Genomic DNA, 25,806 nt, shown 5'->3' with positions numbered 1-25,806 from the left:
TGTTTAGCATATGTAATTTAAATGTATTTTTAATGAATTTCTTTTCTTTCAAAAAACAGGCCAAGCACATCAAAGAAGGCACAAGACAAATGTAACAACAGGACTCTTGTAAAGAAAGGATAAGTCCAATAATATCATTAAAAAAAATACCCAGGAGAATTTTACAGAATTTGCTCTCCACTGAAGCCGAGAAACATCTTTTATATAATTTATAATTATACAAGAAATTCAAACCATCAACCACAAACTCAGCATCAAGTGACTTACACAGTTTTTGCCGCGCTGCATGCATTGTTATTAATAAACATGAAGTAGTACCAAAGACACATCAACTTTAATGAAATACAAGAAATTTCATATATTAACATGAACTAGGTATTAGAAGTCTGTTGAAGCCTTTCTTTTTCAAACCTTGGATACCTAGTAAATAAGCCACAGTGTCATAAATATTTGTGTTGTATCAAAACTGATGATTAAATTTTCAGCTTTTTGTCCAGTCCTTTAAAATGAAATACAGGTATCAAAAATGCACTGAATTGTTTCAGGAAACCAAATTTCTGTACCCTATATTGACTTGAATCATACATCTGTAACTTCCATTTTAATTTGTAGGGTTCAATGACTAGAAATTCTTGATATAATGGTCCAACTGTTTGAGCTAATGGTTCAACTGATTGAAAATGCAAATAGTTCATAAATGCTCTGGAAAAATGATTCTTCATGCATATCGAAGACAAAAGTAGATTCTACTGTAAAGATGAATGTTGGCGTTTGATGACCCTGAGGGCAGGGGGATGAATAAAACTCCTGAGTTTGAACCAATTGAGAAAGAATAGGATAAGAAGGAAAGTAAACTAGATTTTAATGCTGATATTAAAAAAAAAACTTTTTATTTTAGAACAGGTTTGATTTTACAGGAAAATTCAAAGACAGTATGAAGAATTCCCATCCCCCCAACCTCAATTTCTTCTATCATTAACATCTTACATTAGAATGGTACATTTGTTACCATTAACAAACCAACACTGATACATTATTATCAGCTAAAGTCCTTGCTTTATTTGTATTTCCTTAGCTTTTAGCATACTATCTATTTTCCATTCCAGGATCCCATCCAAGATACATCACATTTAGTTGTTACATCTCTTTACGGTTCTCTTCGCTATGACAGTTTCTCAGCCTTCACTTGATCTTGATGACCTTGACAGTTTTGAGAAGTACTGGTTAGTTCTGCTATTGGGATTTGCCTGATTTTTTTTTTTTAATGATTAGACTGGGGTTATGTATTTTTTTGGAGAAGAACACTGAGGTGAGGTGTCATTTTCATCACATTATGATTATGTACTCTCAACATCACATATCATTGTTGATGTTTACTTTGATCATCTGAATGAGGTAGTATTTTTTAGATTTCTCCACTGTAAATTTACTATTTCTCCCATTTCCATAATGTACGTTTTTGGAAGGAAGTCACCATGTAAAGGCCACATTTACAAAGTGGGCAGCTATTTTCTACCTCTTTGAGGGTGGAGTGCCACCACAAATTATTTAAAATCTTTCTGTATGGGGGATGTGTCTATTCTTTTCCTTTTGTTTATTTATTTAATCATTTATTTAAATCAGTACACACTCATGGGTATTTATTTTGGGAGTTATAAATATTTATTTATTTATTTTTTTAACATCTTTATTGGAGTATAATTGCTTTACAATTGTGTGTTAGTTTCTGCTTTATAACAAAGTGGATCAGTTATACATATACATATGTTCCTATATCTCTTCCCTCTTGCATCTCTCTCCCTCCCACCCTCCCTATCCAACCCCTCTAGGTAGTCACAAAGCACTGAGCTGATCTCCCTGTGCTATGCGGCTGCTTCCCACCAGCTATCTATTTTACATTTGGTAGTGTATATATGTCCATGCCACTCTCTCCCTTCGTCCCAGCTTACCCTTCCCCCTCCCCATATCCTCAAGTCCATTCTCTAGTAGGTCTGTGTCTTTATTCCTGTCTTACCCCTAGGTTCTTCATGACCTTGTTTTTTTTTTTTTTTTCTTAGATTCCATATATATGTGTTAGCATATGGTATTTGTTTTTCTCTTTCTGACTTACTTCACTCTGTATGACAGACTCTAGTCCATCCACGTCACTACAAATAACTCAATTTTGTTTCCTTTTATGGCTGAGTAATATTCCATTGTATATATGTGTCACATCTTCTTTATCCATTCATCTGTCAATGGACATTTAGGTTGCTTCCATGTCCTGGCTATTGTAAATAGTGCTGGAATGAACATTGTTGTACATGACTCTTTTTGAATTATGGTTTTCTCAGTGTATATGCCCAGTAGTGGGATTGCTGGGTCATATGGTAGTTCTATTTTAATTTTTTAAGGAACCTCCATACTGTTCTTCACAGTGGCTGTACCAATTTACATTCCCACCAACAGTGCAAGAGGGTTCCCTTTTCTCCACACCCTCTCTGGCATTTATTGTTTCTAGATTTTTTGATGATGGCCATTCTGACAGGTGAGAGATGCTATCTCATTGTAGTTTTGATTTGCATTTCTCTAATGATTTGCATTTCTCTAATGATTTGCATTTCTCTAATGATTTGCATTTGATTTGCATTTCTGTAATGATTAATGATGTTGAGCATTCTTTCATGTGTCTGTTGGCAATCTGTATATCTTCTTTGTAGAAATGTCTGTTTAGGTCTTCTGCCCATTTTTGGATTGAGTTTTTGTTTTTTTGATATTGAGCTGCATGAGCTGCTTGTATATTTTGGAGATTAATCCTTTGTCAGTTGCTTCATTTGCAAATATTTTCTCCCATTCTGAGGGTTGTCTTTTCATCTTGCTTATGGTTTCCTTTGCTGTGCAAAAGCTTTGAAGTTTCATTAGGTCCCATTTGTTTATTTTTGTATTTATTTCCATGACTCTATGAGGTGCATCAAAAAGGATTTTGCTGTGATTTGTGTCATAGAGTGTTCTGCCTATGTTCTCCTCTAAGAGTTTTATAGTGTCTGGCCTTACATTTAGCTCTTTAGTCCATTTTGAGTTTACTTTTTTGTATGGTGTTAGGGAGTGTTCTAATTTCATTCTTTTACATGTAGCTGTCCCATTTTCCCAGCACCACTTATTGAAGAGGCTGTCTTCTCCTCTGTGTATTCTTGCCTCTTTTATCAATAAATGTTTTCAAAGTGAGAAAAGCAGGTCATATTGGTGGTAAGCAGTTAGCATCCAAAGAACTTGAGACAGATTAATAGGGGCACGTTTTACCTACAACTGTGTCGTTCGGTTCTAATTGACTGCTACCTGTATGTGTTATATAATTTAATAATGATAGCTAATTCAGTCAAATCACATTAAAAATATATACTATTCTATTAAAACAAAGTAGAAGGTTTAAAGAGGCAGGACATATAGATCAGTATCCTAGTAAATAAGATAAGGTATTACTTGATTGTCAAGAAGCTGAATCCAGAACACTGCATGCACACAACACATATAGACATCGTTAGAGAGATAAATATTTGGCTAGTTTGATGAGTGGAGCAAAGGAGACTACTAAATCTACTGTTTTCTGTGGGAGCAAATATTAGGCAACATAAACAAATAGCTGATAACCATACCTCGAGCCTCTATAATCACAATCAAGAAACAAGAGTTCCAGATGTTTTCATGTTGTGGCAATGAGTAATTCCAAGCAGATTAATCACAAAAATGTGTACCTACCCGCAGCTGTACCATAACCTGTTCTGTGGACTCTGTGTCCTGGTGTGGTGATGGCAAGGCACTACAGAAATCTGTCCACCCTGCAGCATCCCCAGTTAAGCACAATGAGTCTTTCAACCTATAAGGAAATGTATTTCCATTGAAATATCAAGGTGGCCATCTGCACAGCTTTCTTACACATTTTTGGCAGATCCCCTTCTTTGTGAACCCCCGGGGTAGCAGCTTCTCATTTACACAAAACCATCTGGGTCAATTCTCTTGTTACTTGACAATTGGCTCACTGAGCTCTAAGTGTCCTTCTGTGAATTGTGATTATATTCTGCCTTACGGGTGCAATTACTTCACAGCTTCCAATGAAAAGGAGGGCACAGGGGCAGTGATTGAATGTCTACTGATATGTCATTCAGCCAGAGGCTTCACATTGATACTGGCAGGGCTCCCATTGCATCTTTAGATGGGTGTGTGCTTTGAGAGTTGAAAAGCGACTCTGGCACATAGCAAAATAGAGCTCCAAGACTGGCTGAAGAGTGAACATTCAGAGCAATGTGACATAGAGTATAAAAGTTAAGGCATACACCTGTCAGTGAGTGTATTTACGAGTGGCTGTGTACTGTCCACAGTTTGTTTTTTTTTTCATTTTTCCTAGGAAGCACTTGGAACTTCATTGTAAAAGATGAAACCAAGAACTAACTTTAAGCTTTGTTTAAGAAATTAGTGTTTCTGTTTCTTAGTTGACCAAGAGCAATGCCACATTATTATATAAAACACTAAAATTCAGAGATAAAATTTGTTGGTTTGAAATGTAGAAAATAAAGTGAATTTTGGTCAAGTTCCATTTCAATAGTTCAATTGTGAGTCACTCTGAGACACATTGATATTAGCTTGAGATTTGCTGATCAAAAACTATCAAGCTTTTAGGTTGCTAGAGGACCATGGAACTCTAATGCATTTATTAATTTCCTTGGCTGTGCCAGACACACATTATCACTCAGAAATGAATAAATCAAAGCCATTTTGCATGGGGAACTCCTAATGTTGCATGAGAGACAGAGTGGGTATTGAGTGCCAGAGTGAAGGGTACAGGGTGGTAGGCAAATAAAGAGGAGAAACCCAGAAGAGACATGTCTAAAAGCAGGTGATGCTGGACATGGTTCTTAAGGAAAGTGTGGGTGAGAGAGGTAAAATAATAGTTCCTCAAAAATGTCCATATCCTAATCCCTGGAGCCTGTTAATAGGTTACTTTATATGGCAAAGTGGACTTTGTATGGATATTTAAATTAAGGTTATGGAGGTGGGGAGGTTATCCTGGATTAGCTGGGTGAGTCCCATGTAATCTCAGGGTCCTTACAAGTGAAAGTAGGAGACAGGAGAATCATACAAGATGTGATGATGGCAGCAGCGGTCAGAGTGATGCCATTGCTGGCTTTGAAGATGAAAGGAGGCCACAAGCCAAGGAATGCGGGCAGCCTGCAGAATCTGGAAAGGCAAGAAAACAGATTCTCTCCTAGAGCTTCCAGAAGGAATGCAGCTCTGCTGACCCCTTGATTTGAGCCCCATAATACCTATTTTGAACTTCTGACCTCCAAAACTTTAAGATAATAAAGTTGTGTTGTTTTATGCCACTAAGTTTCTGGTAATTTATAACAGGAGCAAGAGACAATAAATCCAGTGGAAATTAGATGGCCTCAGCTGGTGGTAGGAAATGGTGGTAAAGGAGGAGGAATGAAGGAAAGATATTCCAGGGAAGGAAAGATATTCCAGGGAAGAAAATAGAAATTGGAATGGATAGAGACAGATGAGAGTTTATACTCTTTAGGCAACTTAAAATTGTCCAATGTATCTATAAGAAAGAGTGACCATCAGAATATATTCAAAAGCTTGCTGCTAGGCTGGATGAGGCCACACATGAAGGGAGGTGCAAAGGTGCTACACTTGTGTAGGAGGTGAAAGAAACCATTAAAATGGTGAAGTAGCAGAATCACATACACATTTTAGATAAACCAACGGTGGCTCAATAAATGTTGTGGGTATAAAACTAGTGGCAGGAAGAATCGGTTGTGAGGATCTGAGAAAGCCGGGTGTGAGGGAGTAGCAGTGGGAATGCAGGGAGAGAATGGCTTTGAAGAAAACTGCAGAAATAGAAGTGACAAGGTTGTTGACTATTTGGCTATGGGAGGAAGATACAGGTGTCTTGTATGATGTCAAATTCTGGAATTGTGTAAGTGAGTGTCATTAACAAAAGGAGGGTCAAATAGTAGTTGTTAATGCCTGGCATCTGCCTGCTTTATTCTGGTAGCAGCTCTGAGTTTCATCTGAGGTTCTGTCTCTCCTTCCCCAACTCTCAGTCCATGGGAGGTCCCCAGGAGCCCTATGAAGAGTGAGACCAAGGGCCAAACAAAACAGCCCATAGCATCTCTCTGGTCAGTGTGATTGGTTGAGTGTTGGGCATGTGACCTAAGCCAGTCTAATCTGAATGTCTCTCAGAACTTTGGTGGGGATCCTGGGAAAAGAATGAAAGCAGAAGCTGCATAGTTCTGCTCATTCTTTTCTGCCCGATTAGAACCTGGAAGCATGTAGACTGGGGAGATGGTGGTAGCCATCTGGTGGTCACAAATGGCTATCAATCTGAGGATGAAATTTCAAAAAAAAAAAAATAAATGAAAAGAAACTAGGAGAACAGAGATAGAGCAGGACCAGTCAGACTTGGTATCAGTACTGGAGCTTCTGTATTCAGCCAGTCCTATCCTGGAACCAATAAGTTATTTTTAGTTTTACTTTTATTTACCCAAGCTTGACCTTGGTTTTCTCTTACTTGAAACTAAAATAATCTTAAGAGAGTAGAGAAGAAAGGGCAGGCTTAGATATTTAATTTTAAAGACATTAAGGTGGAGTTATCCAGTAAGGAAATGGAGCATGGATTTAATCATCAGAAGGTTGTATAAATAGAAGATCTTTATTTGGGATTTATCAGCTCATAGATGGGATAAAGCCAGACATATTGATTACCTTAAGCAGTGGGTAAGACTAGAAGAGGATTAATGTCAGAAATTAAAGAATGCCAAAGTTTAATAGGTAGGTACAATAAGAGAAAAGAGCTAAAGACAGTGAAAAACCATTGCCAGAGAATAAACCTAAGTTTGTAAATTTTAAAAAATGTAGAGATTAAAACAAGAAGAAAATACTTGAAGGGAATTTATCAAAATGTGAATCTCTGGTCATTGAAAATATGAATGCTTCTCTTCCCTTTCTATTTCCCACTTTTTCTTAATTTTCTATAGATATTGCTTCTGAAATTAAAAAGTACATTGTATTTTAAAACAAATTAAGTTTAATAATATACTTTTCATGGACTTTTCTTCCCTAGAGAAGAATAACTGATCAATACTTTCCCAAGTCACTGGGAAGGGGCACAAATATAAAACCTGGAAATAAGGTGCACTCTGAAAAACTTTAAGTTTCTAGAGTCCAGAGAAGTAATGAGTTAAAGGAAAGTTTCTCTTTAAAATGTTTAATGTTCAAATAGACTAATAGTCTGTTGCTTTGGTGCTGTGGTTGTGTTTTCTTTTCTCTTCTTTTTTTTAAGCAGTGGACTTAAAAAATCAATGAAACATTATTCATGTTCCTAATATATGAATATGGTAGGCTCACTGAGTAGGCTTTTCAGGCAGTTCAGTCATTTTTGGTGAAAAATACTTTATTCTTTGGGGAAAGCCTTAAGCTCTTCTGTAGAGCATCAGTTGTAAAACCACTGATCTCCTGTTTCAAATGACTATTCTTTTTTTCTAGTTTCACTGTACTTTATAACTGTGTACAGTACTTCTGTGTATGGCAAAGGGAATTCTATGAAAATAAACTGCACTAGAAAATAAAGAAGCAATGACAGACAGAGATCAGAAGGGAGTTTGTCTAGGAGAAAACTTCACAGTAAATTGTTTTCTTAAAATGATGGAACTTGGGGTTTCCCTGGTGGTGCAGTGATTGAGAATCTGCCTGCTAATGCAGGGGACACGGGTTCGAGCCCTGGTCTGGGAGGATCCCACATGTCATGGAGCAACTAGGCCTGTGAGCCACAACTACTGAGCCTGCGCACCACAACTACTGAGGCTGCGCGTCTGGAGCCTGTGCTCCGCAACAAGAGAGGCCGCAACAGTGAGAGGCCCGCACACCGCGATGAAGAGTGGCCCCCGCTTGCCACAACTAGGGAAAGCCCTCGCACAGAAATGAAGATGCAACATAGCAAAAATAAATAAATAAATAAATAAACTCATACCCCCAACATCTTCTTTAAAAAAAAAAATGATGGAACTTGATTTAAATGTATATCAGATCAACTCCTCCATCCCTCTGTCTTTAGACAGATGTATTTGCATCATTTTTGATGTTAAAAGCCCCTTTCTTTAAAAGTATGGACAGTAATTAGTATGTCTAGTATGTCGAGGCCTTCTAGGGAATCCTCCAGCTGCTCCCTAATGAGTTCCTTGTAGCATTGCAGTAACTGAATTACCCGAGACAAAACTCAAGCTGAAGTTTCCATTGTCCTTCGCATAGTGGAGGATTCATGATGAACTTTGTAAGTTCCTTCTCATAGGTGGGGTTTGATCTTTTCTGACCGAATTAAAGTAATAAACTGATCTGCCAGTGGACTTTCATCTGCAAATATTTAGGCCTTGGGATTGCCAATGTAGGCTTTATCATAGTAGGCTCAAGCAAAATGACAAAGTGACAGGTGTGTGGGGATGGGTTCCGGGACCTCAGGTGGGAACGTTGGACTCCACTGCCCAGGCCACATGTCGCCTGGCTCTGTGGACTCACCATGGCAGGTCTCAATCCCAGGAGCTGGCAACGCTGCCGGCCCCACAGGTCGCAGTCCAGGCGCTGGCCCTGGTGCTGGCGCAGGCTCTGATTCTAACGCTGGCTGGGGAGCTGTTTGTGGTCCTGACCAAGCAGTCGCCGCACCCTGCCCATGGCAGGGAGGACAAAGATAAGCCCATTTACACCTTAGTGAAAGATGTGGTGTTTGCTGTTACTTCCGGAAAGGAGTTCCTTGGATGGGAAAGACTCCACCAGAGGGGTTGACCAAGATGTCCTTGGATCCTGCAGAACTCACCCATGACACCACATGGGTTTCTCCAGGGAGAGGAGCTGGAGTCCCCAATATGATGTCCTCACCAAAGTGTACAAAGCCAAATATTTTGTTGTCCATTTTATAGCCTAAAGAATCCTTAACTAGGATGCCAGCCCCAACCTGGATTTGAAAGCCCAGAGAAGAGCCCCATTTTGACATAAAGGGTAATGTTCCATCTGCAGGAACAGGTAAGATAGGGAGACACTCAGATGCTAAATATTCTCCTGCAAAATAGGCTGCCTGAAGCCTTTGATTCACCTATATCTGAATAAAACAGAGACTTGACCTAGAAAAGAAAAGTGAAATGACAACAGAAACCCTTTTACAAGCCAACTATTCAACCACTTAATTTCAATCAGTTAACTCATTTTAATCTACTCACTATTGACAATAATGCAATAATGCAAATGCTTAGAATTAAGTCTGGAATACTAATATTTTGAAATATATTTAAAAATTTAGTTTTATATTTTAATAATTTTTTTGTCTTACACTCTCCCCTCCAACTCTCATGATCTATCAAAAATAATATTTGGAACCTGTCCAGCTTTCATAAGAGGAGACTAATTATTTCAATATCTAGGGCAATAAGACCCAGAACACAAATAATGTATAATAAACAATTCCTTATTAATGATAATTTTTTTTCTTATCTATTTAATCTAAGCTCTCTAATGACAAATAGAGGGTTCCAACTTTTGATGGTCCTGTGAAGGAGATTTAGATCCCAAGTAACAGAATATTGAACCAAGATTGGCTTAAAGATAATAAACCACATGCAATAACAAGTTCAGAAGGAAATTGCTCCAGGGCTGGTTAGCTCAGCAACTCACCAGTTTCATGATCCAGGTTCTTTCTAACTTTCCAACCTGTCACATTGGCTTGTTCTTTTAGGCTGTCTACCTGTAAGATAATCGGATAAAGTTTAAAAAGGTCAGAAGCAGAAAAGGGAGGCAATATGCTAGTATATCTCAGGTTTTTATTTTTGTTTTTTTCATATTGTTTTGTATTATTTATTTATTATTAAAAAATTTGAAGTGTAGTTGATTTACAATGTTATATTAGTTTCAGGTGTACTTTTAAAAAAACTCAATGAAAATCTTTCCAAAGTCCTCAGCAGATTTCCCCTCTCAGCTTATTGCTCAGAATGGTATCATTGGCCCCCATCTAAACAAATCATTCACTAGGGAGAGAAATGGTTGTCTTGGTTCTCACGCTGGCAACCCCCCCGCCAGTAGTGTTAGTATCACCTGGGGACTTGTTGGCAATGCACATTTTTGGGCCCCATCCCAGACCTACTTGTCAGAAACTCTGTGGGTGGGCCCAGCAAACTGTGTTTACAAGCTCTCCAGGTGAAACTGATGAGAGATAAAGATTGAGAACCATCGGCTTAGACTGAATGCCGATTTACCCTCTGGGATAGGGAGAAGTACAGCTTTCCCAGAAGTGCACAGTCACAAAACACTGGACAAAATCAGGATTTGGTTTACAGAAAAAGAGTGGGCAGTGACTGATGGGTAAGCAACCCACATCACAGGCCTCAATATTTACTGATTTATTTGGTATGTGACATAGTAGTACCTGCTTACATGAAGGCTCTTAGAGATTTTCCAGCTTTTTTATTCCTTGCCAGTCTGATGGTTAGAGGCATTTTAAGGGTTGAACGATTGTTAAATTGTGCTCAAACACCTTCCAAAATGACACCTCATTTGTTTGGGAGCTCCATTTAACTTTTCTAAACCTTCGAATATGGCCAAACTTTATTAGTTTTGCTTTAAATAAATCTTCAAATAAAAGTGCTCATTTTATAATAGAAACAATTAGCTAAAGGCAAAGGACCTGAATGACTTTTACTTGTTTCTGTATTGATAGTTAACAGAATTGAAAGAGTTTCACTGGAGTTTAGTTTTAAGAGAGCTTTAATGAAGAATAATTTCTGTGATTATAGTTAGCTACCTGTAATATGGACAGTTGAATTTCTTCTGTGGGAAATGGGTACTTTTGTACAGGTAAAAACTATTCAGTCTTTTGAAGTTTTTATTGGGATGTTTTCAGGTAGCAGGTGGAGTAATGGAAACAGATTTATCACAGCCAGTGACTGGAGCTCTCACTGAGCCTAAGCATTGCTCACTGCATGCCTTATTTCACTATTTCAGTGAATTAGAAGAAATCATTTGGAATCCCGTGATGTTGCCACAGCAACATTAGTCATTGTGAAAAATTCCATGGGCACAAAAGGAGTGAGACACTGAGCCATTTCCAGATCCTCAGGTGCGTTCCTCCAGACCAGGCTGTATAACGCCTGCCATATAGTGAATAATTTTAAAGCAGAGTAGAAGAAGGAGGTAAACCTCATCTGTTGATTAAATTTTCTCTTTCCTTTCCTCCAGGACCCTTTCCTCCTATTACATCCTGTATTGGTTGTCCAGAATTGCATTAACAGAACCATAATCTGAGGGGCTTCCAACAACATATACTTACTTTCTCACGGTTTCCAGGGGTTAGGAGGCCAGATGAAGATTAACCGGGTTTTCAGCTTAGGGTGTCCCAGGCTGAAATCAAGGTGTCAGTGGGGGTTCAGTCTGATCTGAGGCTCAGGGTCCTTCTCGAGCTCCTACATTGTCAATAGAATTCATGTCCTTGCATTTGTAGGACTGTGGCTTCCCTCTTGCTGTTTGTGAGTTGAGATTCATTCTCAGCTCCTAGAGGCTGGCCACCATTCCCTCCTACATGAAGCTCTCACAGGCCCTCTCTCCAACATGTCAGTTGCTCATTTAAGGCTGCTAGAAGAATCTCTCTTATGCTTCCAATATCTGACTCCAGGAAAGGCCCAGTCCCTTTTAAGGGTTCACCTTAATGGGTCTGGCCACCTAGGACTATCTCCCTTTTGATGAACTCAAAGTCAACTGATAAGGGACCTTTATTATATCTAATTTTTTTTCACTTTTGTCCTGTATGGTAACTTAATCATGGAGATGATATGCCAACATATTCATGGATTCTGCCTTTACTCAGGGAGAGGAGATTATGTCGGCAAATCTGCCAGTCCTGGAAGTCTTGCCTCTTTCTCAGAATTTTGCCTGCCATTCTTGCCCTTCCCTCCCATCCCATCCTTTTCAATTCTTCTTTGCTGTATATGTGTACATGGGCATGTGCCTGTGCCTCTGTAATAACAGCAATAGCAAAATACACACACACACACACACACACACACACGCACGCACACAAATAATAGAATTTCTAAACACCTCCAGAAGAAATGATTCATGACTTTTCTCTGACGATTTTCAGCTTATGAAAAAGTTGAGAAAATTGCAGCTCTGAAGGATGCAAGTTTATTCAGACAGGTCCTTTTATAAAATAACCTTTATAATAGCAAAACATAAAGTACCACTTTGTCTGGAGTTTGGCAGTCTTTATTGACACAAATTAGGAGAGCTGTACTAAGTTCTAGATTTTAGGGACAACATGCAACGAAAGCAAACAGTAATTCATTGCTCCCCACTGAAGTGTATTCTCAGGATCCCATAGAGCAGAGATCTCAGGACTCTGCCTGACCCTGGTGTTCCAGTTCTGGGTCAAGCTCTAATGGAGGATTCAGCTGGCCTATAAACTAAGAGAGTAATAATAGATGTTGTTTAAGTACTGTTGAGCACCAATGAAACTGACTGCCCCATTTCAATATTGTGTTTCCTAAACCAAAGTCAAAATCCCTTTTTAGAATAACGCTGTTCATCTAGAACCATAAGTAGAAGTAAAACCAGTTGACAATTCATTTCTTTGTATTAGTAAAATAATTGCTGTGATAAAGACAGTAGATAGACCTTGAATTTTCAAAAGCTATATGTAGGAACTGCTGACAGTTTGTCCACAAAAAAAAATTTTTAAATTCAGCTTGCTATATAAAAGAAGAAAACTTTTATGATAGGTTATACATGTGCTTTTCCGAATTAATAACTTGTCAACAAACGTGTCCTCTAGGTGATGTAACTAACAGGTAAAAAGTAGCATAAATTGTCTTAGGTTATTGCTCTGTAAGCTCCTTTTAGGGCTTGTGGTTTGGGTTATTACATAGACTGATGCAGACAATGTGCTAGTTCTATGATATAATTCTTTAAAACAGGTATTGCGATGCCATGGGTATTGATTCCCCTTTTTTTCTTTACTGATTATCAAAGTGAGAATGGTTAAATTCCAGTACCTATAAATGTGGCCTTATTTGGAAACAGGGTCTTTTTGTAGATAATTAAGTTAAGATGAAGTCATTAAAGTGAGCCTTGATTCAATATGACTGTGTCCTTATAAAAAGGGGGAATTTGGACACAGAGACAGACATGCATAGAGAGAAGGTGATGTGATGACAGGGATAATACCATCTACAAGCCAAGGAACACCTTAGGATAATAGCATTTTGGAGGAAAGGTTTGGAAGAAATTATTCCCCCACAGCCATCAGAAGGAACCAATTCTGCCAACATATTGATTTCAGATTTCTAACCTCCAGAACTATGAGCCTAATTTCTGTTGTTAAAACAAACTATGATACTTTGTTATGGCAGCCCCAGGAAGCTAATACATGTGGGTTCTTTAATTTTTTAAATCTTTTGTACCTAAGTGATTATCCATAATTATTTCAGTAATCTTGTACAATGCAATCATGTAATATTTGGTTTTCGTATTGTTTTCTTTTTCAGATTTTTAATGGTTTCCAATCAATATCCCTAGTTTTAAATGGATTTCTATGTGACGCAGAATGTTCCTAAGTTTCTACTTGTTAGAGGTCAGTTTCTTTTGCTTTAAAATGCTACCTACCATTGTTTGAAATTTTTGCACACAGAGGATGTTTCTCCTTCTCTGGGCATTTATTACTGTTAGGAACATCATTTTCTTTTGTTTACTAGGGTAGAACCTGAAAAACAAGAAGAATTGTTCTGGAAAGTATTTTTTCATACACAATTATTTTGAAGATGTCTGGAGAGAGAATATAAACATGTATTTTTCAGGTGAATCCGTAGGGGATGGTATCTGGTAGTTTTCCATGGGGAGAAAGGCCTGAGAAATTGACCTCACCCAGCATGATGCCAAGCCAGAAGATATAACATTTCTATCGCAGGGTTTTTCAAAAAAAGGAAAACCCTCAACCACACAGCATGAGTTCTGTAATACCAGTTCTGCTGGTGGCACACAAAATGACTCTGGAAAGGAAATTTCTTACTCTTAGAATAATTGTAAACCATCTGCTAAGGTGATCTTTGGAGAGCACCTAATTGTGACTTTAAAGTATATATCACAGTGTAATGTTGCATATACACTACACTTATGAACATGGACATAGTGAGAAAAATTTCCAACAGACTAGCAGTAGTGACATTGGAGTGGGAAATTTTATTTTTCTTCTTTTTATTTTCTAAATTACTTAATATATACTATAGTCAAATTGAAAATAGTACATAATTAAAATACCTTATAAGGATCAGCTCTGTGTGTAATTTACATAGTATCTTCCCTTTTTAGCTTGAATAACCAGATGTGTTTGGGCCTTCATCAATCACAATTGCCAAACCCATCATGCCTATGGGGATGAGCCATCCTTGCAGGGGACAATTGACTTCCAGGCCTGGTGTAAACTGAGCAAAGGACTGACAAGGCAATGCCTGGTTTTACTACTGGTCTATGGGTTTTATTGTCTGGGTTCAAAATGGACTGACTAAAAGCAACTGAAAAACCGAATTCTGTGTACCATAATAGTTATAGGTTGCAAGATAAATTTTTGATTAGCATAAATTTAAAATTTAGAAGTATTCTGCTTGGGCATACAGCCTCTCAAAATAGCTTAAGAATTTATATTTTAACAATTTTCTCACAAAACTAGTTATCTTGATTGAAGCTACTGAGACAGATGGGTGTAGTTACAGCAATCAAGACCAAGAAGGAAACAATCTTTAGTTGGTGGTTGTGTTGTGAAATTTTATTTCGTGTTTTTTTTTTGCATGGGTGAGTGTGTTTTAGTGTTAAGCCCTAGGCAGAAATACCTTGGAGTGACAATAATGAGAGGGAAACTAATAATAAGAGAGTTAGTAGGTGTGAGCATTCTATTATTTCTTTTTCTAAACTTTCACTCTTATTTTCAGTTCAAACCTTTGGCAGCTGAAAACACCATTATCGGAAAAGGCAGGTTTTATGCTGATGTTGTTTGTATATATGTGTGTGTGTAGGATGAGCAGGTGGTGGTCTGCTATATTAAACTAACATTTCTCCCTAATGTGAGAAAAGCAAGGGATCATAGCAGTTAAACACTATTTTTTCCACAAAATTAATTGTAATTATTTTTGAAGGATTTCTATTAAACTAGATGGGAAAGAGTGGTGGAAAATTAAGGACACAGGTGGCATTGGAACTATTTTTTACTGAGTACCTATAGTATGCTAGGAACTGGGCTGCCTGCTTATATATATATTATCTCGTTTATTCTCACAACATTACTCTAAGGTAGATTTTATTGTCTCTGCATCACTGGTAAGGAAATTGAAATAAGGCAATCGTGTTCATTTAAAAAATCTATTAGTTAAGGTAATAGCAGCTGCTGTAACAGATAACCCCTGTGATTTCAGGGACGAAGTTGATTTCTCATTGTGTAACAAATCAGTGTAGCTGCTCCTGGTCAGTTTGTCTACTTGCAGTGAATCTGTGACCCAGATTTATCTAATCTGTGGTCCAGTCACCTCCTACAGCCTCGGAGACCTCTGCATTCACCTGGCATCAAGGGAAAGAGAAGACAGAGAAGGCAAAAATTCTTCTCAAATACTTTTGCCCAAGAGTGACACATAGCGCTTGGGTTCATATTCCTTAGATGGGACTTGGAATATGCAACATGAGCATGGCTACCTGAGTGCAAGGTGGGGACAGGGTAGCAGTTGGGGACTATAGTTCCTAATGGGTAGGCACATTGCAATGGCAATTCACTGAGTTGAGAGGAAGCTTGAGACGAACTTGAGCGGAAGCTCAAAAGTTGGTAGAAAGAAAATTGTCTCTGTCTCACCTGTTCACTAATATGGCATTACCTACACGCTAAGTATGCAACTGTGGTTTTCATTTCACTATAATGTTAACACTGTTACATGAAATTCCTACTAGATGAAAGGGTCAGATATTGACATGTTATTCTACATTGTGATAACAAAATGCTTTTAATTCAATTAAAGTGGTACTTCATGATTTGCTATTGAAGTGGGCACAATTAGGGGGTATGTTTACCTAGAATAACATGACTGTGATTTTTACTGGATAGTTAGATTATTTCTTTAGGGTTTCTCATGGTTTTGGCAAAATTTGCCTCTGTAAGGGGCAGTTTTAAGGACTACCAGAAATACATGCCGAAATTTTCTGTTGAAGACGTTAAAGTGGGCATTTGGATTTATCCAGTTTGCAGTTTAAGATGGTGCAAGTGGGAGGTGGTGGTACAGTGCCCGTGTTAGCCATTCCTCCCACACGACTTTGAGCTTGGGGGTGTCTTAAATTGTGTGAAATCTGAGTGTTTGGATTGAGGGTCATTTTCAGTGCTTTTGCCTTACTCAAATTTTAACCAAAATCCAAGGGCATACAACCACATCTTGATCTTGATGCAAATATGGCTGGGGATTGGGAAGTAGGGTTGTATGTTTTATGTGTTCTAAGTTTTGTCTTGGAGCACAATCATTCAAAGACACATATTGTTAATGGTGAGTAGGTTTCCAATTTAGTCCACCAATGCCCCTTCACTCTTTACCCCAAAAAGAAGAACCAAAATAAACCATTATACATGTAACATGGCTGAAATGTAATACTATACAACTGGGTTGAGTGGGGTAGCTTGGGAACCATTTTTATCTACTATCATTTCTATTGGTGAACCCATTTCAAAAATATGGCTTTAATTTACCAGGTTTCCATACATAAAGTTATATAACAACAAGTCAATAAAAGAGAGACAAAAATACTTTAATACAAACTTTCAGTATTAGAAGGAATTTCATAGGTTTTCAAGATTCAACTATTTTAGTTTATAGTTAAGAAAACCGAGGCCCAAGGAGGTAAATGACATGACCATGGTCACATAATAAATGGAAGCAGACTAGGATCTATATCTTAGTATAAACCTAGCTCACTTTCTATTGGTTTCATGCCATGCAAGGGTTCTGAAAATGCAGAACTGGCAGGATGAAGGTCACAATGTAGTTAGTTGTCATCTGATCCAGGGTCATTCTTAAAAGAAGTTCAAATACAGCTGACAAAATACTGACATATGAATCTTATTTCAACAAATATTTGTTGAATGCCTACTATTTTTTCTTTTAGGTAATATTTGCTTTTAATCTCCCTATTATATGCTAAGAGCTCTCCCATCCATTATCACGTACTAACTTATTTTGATGTTAGTTGTTGTATCGTTTTCAGTTCAGGTGAATCACTTAGTCAAAGCAATCAAACAGATTGTGTGGGTTCAAGACCTAGCCAGGCTTCTGGGAACTTCAAAACAGTAAAGTGTTTGCTGTATTGTTGATAAACATAGACCTCTGTCATTCTTTGCACTTGTTTTCACAATCATGGCAATGGCAAATTAATAGGAAAATAATGGTGAACAGTGAGTTGGTTTTAAAACATGGCAAAAATTTCCTTGACACTCATCCTATTGTGATATGGGTTCAGTTATCTCCTCCTCTTGACATTGGAGAGTGGTCTTATGACTACTTTGACCAATAAAGTATAGAGGCAATGATGCTATGTTACTTTGGAGGTTAGGTTATATAACTTTTGCCTTGTTTGCTAGAGTGCTGTCTCTTTGAGCCCTGTGCTGCTATATAAGAAACCAACTACTCGGAGGCTGCCACACTACGAAAGATGCCTAAGTCACATGGAGAGACCACGTGTAGACAGTTCAGCTGACACCAGCCTTCGCATCATTCCAGCCCAGGAACAAGATAAATGAGTGTAGAAGTTTCCAAATGATTCTATCCCTTAGTTGGTTGAGTCAACCCCTGTCATTTTTGTCTTCCCAGCGGAGTTCCCAGACAATGGAATAGAGATAAGTCACTGTCATCAAATGCTGTCTGGATTACCGAACCACAGAATGCATAAACTTAATGAAAGTGTTAATTTCTTAAACGGCTAAATTTTGGGATGACATTTTATGCAGCAGTGGATAACTGGAACAGATTAGAAGCTGAGGAATTGGCAGTCAGTTGGTTGGGATAGGTTTTATTTCTGGAGAAGAAAAAAAGAATAACTTATTCCTAGTCAATTTAAAGAAGTCTAATAATAGTTTTCTTTCTCATTCCAAAAAGCTAATTTTTTAGACTTCCCTTATATTAGCAGAGAGTATGTCAATCAGAAAAACAAATAGATTGCAAACAAATGTCAGCACAGAAAAGCTGACTTTTCCATGGCAGCTGAGACAATGTCTTGTTTTTAAACTTCACACTGAAAGCAAAACAACCTTACAGCCAATCCATATAGCCTTGAATTGATTTATACAGTTTCTTTGCTTTTAATTGATCTTTTTCTTTTTCTATAAATAAATTCTTTCTGATTTGAATGTTTATGTTTCCAGATTTCTTAACCTTTTCCCCAGAGAATCTGAATAATCATAGCAAAACTTCTGTACAGTATTTTATATGAAGAAGCATTTTGACTGATTCCATTGATTAAAAAATGTATATGGATATATTTCCTATTATAATGTTTCAAAATTTTCTTAGTGGTCTTATAGTAGATTACCATTTAAAAAAATCTCTTCAATTCTGTTCAGCTACAAAACTACCTTTGAACACCTGAAGTGTGTTGGGTACAGTCTAAGTCCTGAAATAATAAATTAATACAATATTTTTGACATTGAATATCAAATATGAGCCAGTTAAAATGTAAAATTAAATAACTTTGATTTCTTCTGACACATAGTTTAGAAAGGAGATATAAGAATTTCAGTGGTACATGAATAAGAAGATCCTTTGTGCACTGGCTGATCCTTGAATTCAGACTTGAAAATGAAGGTACATGTATAAGTGTATTGTCTGTCTAAATTGTTAGATACCAGTAATTTAAAAATCACTTACCTTTAATTTTCTCTCTGTTAAAAGTTTGTATTTTGTGGGAAGTAATAGATTCTTTTTATACAATACACAGCATTCCCCATAATAGAATACATTTTATGACTCCAAAAATATTTATTCTCCTGAAAAAAATCAGGCTTAGATGAGTTTATGAATATTTGGATATTTTGATTATTACACTCGCAACTGTTTACCCTTGTATACTTGTAGCTAAATGTTCTCAACTACTATAATCTTTGAATGGAAAATGTTTAGGTGAGAAGGAAATTTTTGGTTGACAGAAGAGTGATGTTTGCTTTAGAAATGAAATTATTATTTGAGCTCTCATGTTCACAAAGCTCTTCTACCCTCTGATATTTTATCGTTTTTATTTATGGAATCATCAGAGTACTCAGCTACAAATCTTGTACTGCAAAACCATTTCTAGTATGAAGATTACTTTTTGAGATTCAGAAACGAAATCTAAAAAGTCAAAAGGGAAAAAGAATTGTACCCTGGTGTCTGCATACATATATGTGTACTGAACTTCGGTTTTTCTCTTGGAATCTCACTGGATGTTGTGATGGGCAGAATTCTAAGATGGCCCTCCCTCCAAATTCTCCCTCCCACTGTGTACATACCCTTCAAAATCTCCAGGATTATGACTCTGATGAATTTTTCTCCTTTGCTTAGGTTGTTTTATGGCACAATCAATGATTATCTGGATGGGCTGGACTGGGTGTCACCTGTTGAGGAACGTGGCAGCCTCTATGAACTGAGGGGAGTGGCCAGCAAGGAAGTGGGGACCTCAGTCCCTCAACCTGCAGTCCTTGATTTCTGCCAACAAGAGTGGGCTTGGAAGCAGATTTTCCCCCAGAACCTCCAGATGAGAACTCACCCCATCAGTTTCAGCTTCAAGCAGAGAACCCAGTCACACCATGCTAGGATTTTCTACAGAACTGTGTATTGTTTTACAGCTCTGAGTTTATGGTAATTTGTTAAACAGCACTAGAAAATGAAAACAGGTATGTATTTATTAAGGATCACTCTCTAGCATTCAGCTCTTAAGTCCATCCGCCAATGCTGTTTTAGTTGTTGGTTTTTCTTGTCTTTGAAGGGAGCGGGATTTGGCACAGTGAGAAGCAGAATCACTGTAAATCTCTCCACCCAGTCATGTCAGTATGTGGGATGATTTCTCAGCAGACTGAAAAAAAACTCATTAAATTCTCTTCTTCATTATGGTCTGTAGGATTGTGTTCTGTGAGACTGTTATAATGAACACTTGCTTGCTGTCTTTATTGCAACCTAAGCATTTTGAATAATTTGGTGGAAAGTTCTTCTGAGGTTCTTGAAACAGAATTTTGGGTAAAAGATAATCTGTACTAAGAACTCACCTATGGTGAGACACTCTCTAAGAATAGCAAAGAAAGAAGTGGATCTAGGAGATTACATATTTTCTGTTCAGATCTTCCACAACTGAATTGTTGATCCTATGTTTCCTGATCATTTTACCAGTCTTCAGGACTGGTAAATATATATACAAAAATCTTAACTGAAACCAAATACGCCATATAAATTGGATTGTGGAAAGCCAAAACTTTGGTTTCTACTGAGGGAATAAGGTAAACATTTTATAAATAGACAACATTGCATATCACGTAAGATAACAAAACTACCAATTAATTGTGGCCTAGAATCTTAGATCTTTATCCCCTTACAGCTTGATAAGAAAGATCATCCAGCATCATTTAATATAATAAAGCAAATGACCTTTCAGCAGGTCTATCTACAATTCCAGAAGTGCTGTTCAGACCTCAATGCATGTGCAAAGGAAATTGTGTATTTCAAAATCCATTTAACCGTGCAATTGAGAAGACTCCACCTAACTTTCAGTTGGAACTGATTAATCTGCAACATAATGGAATGCTAAAAGGCAAATATCAAGAGAAGAATCTAATAGAATTCTATCAATGCCTGATTCCAAGTGACAGACACACTCAAGTGAAATCATATGCTCATGGATTTATATCAGTGTTTGGTAGTACCCATATGTGTGAAAAGATGTTCCCAGAGATGAAACGCATAAAAGCTAATCAATTTCAATCATAGGAAACACTAACTCTGAAGCCCTATGCCAAATGACATCCTCCCCCAAAAGAATTTCATTCTTCTGATTAGTAAAAATTGTACCCTATTATTATTATTGTATTTTTATTTTTGTCAATAAAAATGTGAGAATTCCTTTTCCTTCTTGATACCAAGTACCTGCATCGTGTCCTTGATTTTGCTACTTGTTCTACAAAGCCTAAAATGCTAACCAGCTGGCCCTTTACAGAAGAAGTGTGCCAACTCTGTGTAGAGGACTGTCTTTGATCTGACACCTGCAGGCCTCTTCAGTCTAGTCTAACACCATTTCTACCTTGCCCACCTCACTCCAGCCACACTGGTCTTCCTACAGGTTATCAAAGCTCTCCCTTGCTTCAGGGCCATGGCAAATGCTCTGTTTTTGCTCTGCTAACCTTTATGCATCCTACTGGGCTCAGTTGAAATGTCATTTCCTCAAAGAAGCCTCCTGTGATCTCCTCCCTCCCTGCCAGCTGAGGCTGGTTCACCTCTTCTAATTGCTTTGCAGCCCCTTCACTGTTCTTCCTAGCATGTAAGAAAAATTCAAATAGGTATTCTTTATACTAATGTTTGTTTGATTTCTGGGTTACCCACTTAGCTGTACACTTCATGCCAGCATGGAGTACATCTACGTCATTCAGTGATATGTCCCCACTGCTACATAATTAGCAATTCTATTTTTGTGCACAGCTTGGATCTCATCATTGTTGAAAAATCTGTTGGATGAATGTTGTGAGAGTCTATGGCTGAAAAAGCCAGAGTGACTCTTGTCATAGCAAATGTCAGGAATATTTCACCAGAGCGACTTGTAAGGGTAGCCACTGGCAAAGTCTACGTTTTTGTTTTGTATATGCATAATAATCACAATGATTTATATCTAACTTTACCTGGTGACTAGCTGAGAAACAGAGTGAAAAAAAGAATAAATTTTAAATGAAGTATCTTCAGACTTTATTCATAGCTTATTGCTGATTTTATTGATTTTATTGTACCAAGAATTGGGAGACCATCTGGCAAGTTCTGACGGGCTACTGAAGGGCCACTGGTTTCAACAAAGCAAGAAGTTAACTTGAAGATTAGTTAAAACCATCTTTTTCCTAGGCTTTATCCATACCAGTTGAATTACAGAACATCTATAGATAAACAGACCCTCATTCTGGGATCAAACATCTTCCAACTTTGCCAGATATCATTATCTGTAACCATGAATCACAAACACTTTTTTTTTGGTAAGGCAAGTAGCATGATTCCTGAACTTATGTGAAATAGTGGGGTTTCACTTTCCTCAGCCCAGAGCTGGCCAGTTCATTGTTACTATAAAATACCTGTGCATGAGTATATATGTCTATATGTGTTACTGAATGAAACTTCCAGTTTAACCTACAGAAAGTGGAACTTCAAGTCTATCAGCATCTTTCCCTAATGTAGTACCATTAACACTTGCAGGACCAGCACACAAGTCAAAAAGAGGTCCACGTCCCACATGTCTATATATTTAAAGTTATACATCATGCTAAAATATATTAAATAAACTGTGTTATCTCCCCCAACCTTGACAAATTTGTCTTCATAACAGTCAAGAAGATAAAGTTCCAATTTAGAATTCATGGGCTCCTTAATATTCTTCATGGAACATGGCAGTGTAGGGAAGCCATTCTCTTCCCAGCCCTCACTCCATCCTCCAGTGTGGGTAACTTATGCCTGCTTGTATGGATATAGAAGTTTGCATGCCCCCAAATAATCCACACCCCAGCAAATCACCAATCCTTGACCACCCCTCCCAAGCACGGGAGTGTACTCACCTGAGGTTCAATCTGTCCTTGAGAGGATGAACCTGAAGTTGCAGAAGCTCGTGCAGCCCCTTGAAGGGGACTCCAAGACTTTTGGACAGAGCATTTCAGAGTGCTAGATAGCCTGGAACAGGGAGCAAATGTTTTCTATGAAGGGCCAGATAGTAAATAATTTAGGCTTTGTGAGCCATCCAGTCTCTGTTGCAGCTACTCAGCTTTGCTGTTGTAGCGTGAAAGCAGCCATGGACAACACATCAATGAATCGACATGGCTGTGTTCCAATAACACTTTATTTAAAAACAAAGTTTAGGGACTTCCCGGAGGTGGTGCAGTGGTTAAGAATCCTCCTGCCAATGCAGGGGACACGGGTTCAAACCCTGGTCCGGGAACATCCCACATGCCGCGGAGCAACTAAGCCCATGTGCCACAACTACTGAGCCCGTGAGCCACAACTACTGAAGCCCGCGCACCTAGAGCCCGTGCTCCACAACAAGAGAAGCCACCGCAGTGAGAAGCCTGCACACCGCAACGAAGAGTAGCCGCCGTTCGCCGCAACTAGAGAAAGCCCGCGCGCAGCAATGAAGACCCAAAGTAGCCATAAATAAATAAGTAAATTAATTAAAAAACAAAAAGTTTATTTGTAAACACAGGGAGTTCCAGGAAGCAGCTTCTGTGTAACCTCTTAAGAGCCTTCACGCTGGCTGGGACGGCAGATAAAAGTCAAGTGGATCACGGAGTTCCCCTGGAAAATCTCCTTAACTAGAACCTCTAGCTGGGGCAGGGTCCATGTGCCCTAGTTTACCACTCTCTAGTTGAGAAGAAAGAGATGTGAGTGCCAAGGGCAGGAAAACATGTCTACATTGATTTGTAACAGGGAACCAAGAAAATGAAGAGGTGGGCAAAAAAGGGGAACATGACATTTATTAGCAATAAGAAATGGTGCAGCCTAGCACTGACTAAGGTAGAGAAATATTGTGATATCTAAGCAAGAGGTGATTGACAGAGGCTTGGACTAGCAAACTAGAGTGGGAGGTAGTGAAATGGTCAGACTCTGGATATAATCTGCAGGTAAAGCCACAAAGATTTGCTAACGGAATGTGTGTGAGTGTGAGAGACAGAGAACTAAGTCACCTTGTGTGGGGATTCACATCGCGGGGTCCGTATTAGTTCCAAGGGCTTCGTAACAAAATACCACAAACTGGGAAGCTTAAAGCAACAGAAATTTATTCTCTCACAGTTCTGGAGGCTGTAAGTCTGAAATAAGGTGTCAGCAGGGTATGTTCTCTCTGAAGTCTCTAGGGGAGGATCCTTCCTTGCCTCTTGCAGCTTCTGGTGGTTTGTAGCAATACTTGGCATTCCTTAGCTTGTAGATATCTCACTCCAATCTCCACCTCCATCATCACATGGTATACCTGTGCCTCTTCTCTTCTTATAAGGACTCCAACAGATTGGATTTAGGACAAACCACTTCTCTCCCATTCTAGTATGACATTATCTTAACATGATTACATCTGCAAAGACCTAATTTCCAAACAAGGTTACATTCACAAATACATGGGGTTCGGACTTAAACATGTCTTTTTAGGAGACACAATTCAACCCACAATAAGGTCCATAGCTGGACTGCAGGGGCTCATGAAGTATCTGAAATCTATGGGTCTATACACTAGTTCATACTTCAGGGGTGGAATCCCTCACTTTCCCTGAGAAAACCAAAATTCAAAAAGAGCCATGTACCAAAACGTTCATTGCAGCTCTATTTACAATAGCCCGGAGATGGAAACAACCTAAGTGCCCGTCATCGGATGAATGGATAAAGAAGATGTGGCACATATATACAATGGAATATTACTCAGCCATAAAAAGAAACGAAATTGAGCTATTCATTAGATTCTTGAATGTGTCTGGACCTCAGCAAATCATAGATCTAGTTTAATTTCCCCTTTTAAGAAAGTCTGAGCTCTAAAGAGGCCAAGTTACTTGAAGAAGCCTTGAACCAAATTGTGGTGGCCTTAGGGCAAGGATCACTTGGCTCTTTTCCAGAATCATCCAGTGATTCCATTTTTGGCGTGTGAAGTGGAAAGCGTAATAATACAAATAGGTGCTCTATTACCTTCTGGAGTAACACACAAGAATTTCCTGTTTCTAGCCTGCCTCTAGGTCTTCTACACGTCACTTCATTTCAGGGTGAGTGTTCAATTATAACCCATGGTTGCAAACAGAGCAATTGTACCAAGCATGGCACCGTGTCTGGCACATCTTAGTACTTGCCTGATGTACTTAATCCTGCTGACAGAATAGTTTGGAGATGCATATAGAATTGTTTTCAAGCAGAGCCAGGATATAGGGCAATAGCGGAATTCACCTCTGTGCTATTGCATAGCATCAGCACTTCCTTTTCTTTTTTAGTCAAAGGGCTTTCTAACCAAGCTTCTGCTGTCTTACATGTCTTGGGTCACATTTTTATTCCGTTCACTCCTCTCCTGGGGCTTACTGATAAGACTGGTTGTTGTGATGGTAACACGCCCCCTCCCTCCTTCCCTGTCTCTGAGCTCCCATATCTTGGTTCTGCCTCTCAGATACTTGCAGAACAGGCTGTGTCTCTCCAGTTTCTGAGAATAGGGCTAGACTTCTCTCCTCTAGGATAGAAAAGCACATCCACACTTGGTTTGTAACAGCAAGGAGGAAAATGAGGAGGGGGTGAAAAAGGGGAGTACTATGACATTTATTACAAATAAGTAATGATGCAGCCTAGCACTTACTGAAATAGAGAAATGTTATTAGTCAGTGATTTTTCTTTTCTGATTGTGTAGTTGAAAATATGGCTTTTTTTGTTCTCTTACAAAATAAATTGCAGAAATTGGCTGAAAATACCTGGAAGATGGAAGAGCTATAACTCACTTCTTTTTTTTTAAGTTTTTAAATTTAATTTTATTTATTTTTTTATACAGCACGTTCTTATTAGTCAT

This window comes from Stenella coeruleoalba (genome assembly GCF_951394435.1).
Source record: "Stenella coeruleoalba genome assembly, chromosome: 3".
NCBI lineage: Eukaryota > Metazoa > Chordata > Mammalia > Artiodactyla > Delphinidae > Stenella > Stenella coeruleoalba.
The sequence above is the reverse complement of the archived record's forward strand: the minus strand, read 5'-3'. Positions refer to the sequence as shown.